We start from the raw sequence: 1,932 nt of genomic DNA, 5'->3' as shown, positions 1-1,932 counted from the left end.
GGGCGACCCGGAGGAGGAGCTAGCGGTGTGCGCTCCATTGCGGTAGTTTATAAAAATGGCTCCCTCGAGCTTTGAGCTGACGAGCTCCTGGACGACGCACCTGCGTGCTTGTGTGGGCACTGAGGCCCTTGATGGTTGCTTGGTGGCCCTCTCTTCCACCCCTAACTATTTTCTCTACTGAGGAGGGAAGTTATCCCGAAACCCGAGCCATGTCTCGGGCGATATTTTAAAACCCGGGACATGTATCGGGTCTAGAGATTATCAACAAGTACTTACTTGCACCCACTGGGGTGAGCCACTTAAGAACTTCATGCACCAGCTTCCCATGGGGCGACCCGGAGGAGGAGCTAGCGGTGTGCGCTCCATTGCGGTTGTTTATAAAAATGGCTCCCTCGAGCTTTGAGCTGACAAGCTCCTGGACGACGCACCTGCGTGCCTGTGTGGGCACTGAGGCCCTTGACGGTTGCTTGGCGGCCCTCTCTTCCACCCCTAACTATTTTCTCTACTGAGGAGGGAAGTTATCCCGAAACCCGAGCCATGTCTCGGGCGATATTTTAAAACCCGGGACATGTATCGGGTCTAGAGATTATCAACAAGTACTTACTTGCACCCACTGGGGTGAGCCACTTAAGAACTTCATGCACCAGCTTCCCATGGGGCGACCCGGAGAAGGAGCTAGCGGTGTGCGCTCCATTGCGGTTGTTTATAAAAATGGCTCCCTCGAGCTTTGAGCTGACAAGCTCCTGGACGACGCACCTGCGTGCCTGTGTGGGCACTGAGGCCCTTGACCGTTGCTTGGCGGCCCTCTCTTCCACCCCTAACTATTTTCTCTACTGAGGAAGGAAGTTATCCCGAAACCCGAGCCATGTCTCGAGCGATATTTTAAAACCCGGGACATGTATCGGGTCTAGAGATTATCAACAAGTACTTACTTGCACCCACTGGGGTGAGCCACTTAAGAACTTCATGCACCAGCTTCCCATGGGGCGACCCGGAGGAGGAGCTAGCGGTGTGCGCTCCATTGCGGTTGTTTATAAAAATGGCTCCCTCGAGCTTTGAGCTGACGAACTCCTGGACGACGCACCTGCGTGCCTGTGTGGGCACTGAGGTCCTTAACGGTTGCTTGGCGGCCCTCTCTTCCACCCCTAACTATTTTCTCTACTGAGGAGGGAAGTTATCCCGAAACCCGAGCCATGTCTCGGGCGATATTTTAAAACCCGGGACATGTATCGGGTCTAGAGATTATCAACAAGTACTTACTTGCACCCACTGGGGTGAGCCACTTAAGAACTTCATGCACCAGCTTCCCATGGGGCGACCCGGAGGAGGAGCTAGCGGTGTGCGCTCCATTGCGGTTGTTTATAAAAATGGCTCCCTCGCGCTTTGAGCTGACGAGCTCCTGGACGATGCACCTGCGTGCCTGTGTGGGCACTGAGGCCCTTGACGGTTGCTTGGCGGCCCTCTCTTCCACCCCTAACTATTTTCTCTACTGAGGAAGGAAGTTATCCCGAAACCCGAGCCATGTCTCGGGCGATATTTTAAAACCCGGGACATGTATCGGGTCTAGAGATTATCAACAAGTACTTACTTGCACCCACTGGGGTGAGCCACTTAAGAACTTCATGCACCAGCTTCCCATGGGGCGACCTGGAGGAGGAGCTAGCGGTGTGCGCTCCATTGCGGTTGTTTATAAAAATGGCTCCCTCGAGCTTTGAGCTGACGAGCTCCTGGACGACGCACCTGCGTGCCTGTGTGGGCACTGAGGCCCTTGACGGTTGCTTGGCGGCCCTCTTTTCCACCCCTAACTATTTTCTCTACTGAGGAGGGAAGTTATCCCGAAACCCGAGCCATGTCTCGGGCGATATTTTAAAACCCGGGACATGTATCGGGTCTAGAGATTATCAACAAGTACTTACTTGCACCCACTGGGGT

Source organism: Triturus cristatus, chromosome 2_1 (genome assembly GCF_964204655.1).
Source record: "Triturus cristatus chromosome 2_1, aTriCri1.1, whole genome shotgun sequence".
Taxonomy (NCBI): domain Eukaryota; kingdom Metazoa; phylum Chordata; class Amphibia; order Caudata; family Salamandridae; genus Triturus; species Triturus cristatus.
This window is presented reverse-complemented; position numbering follows the sequence as displayed.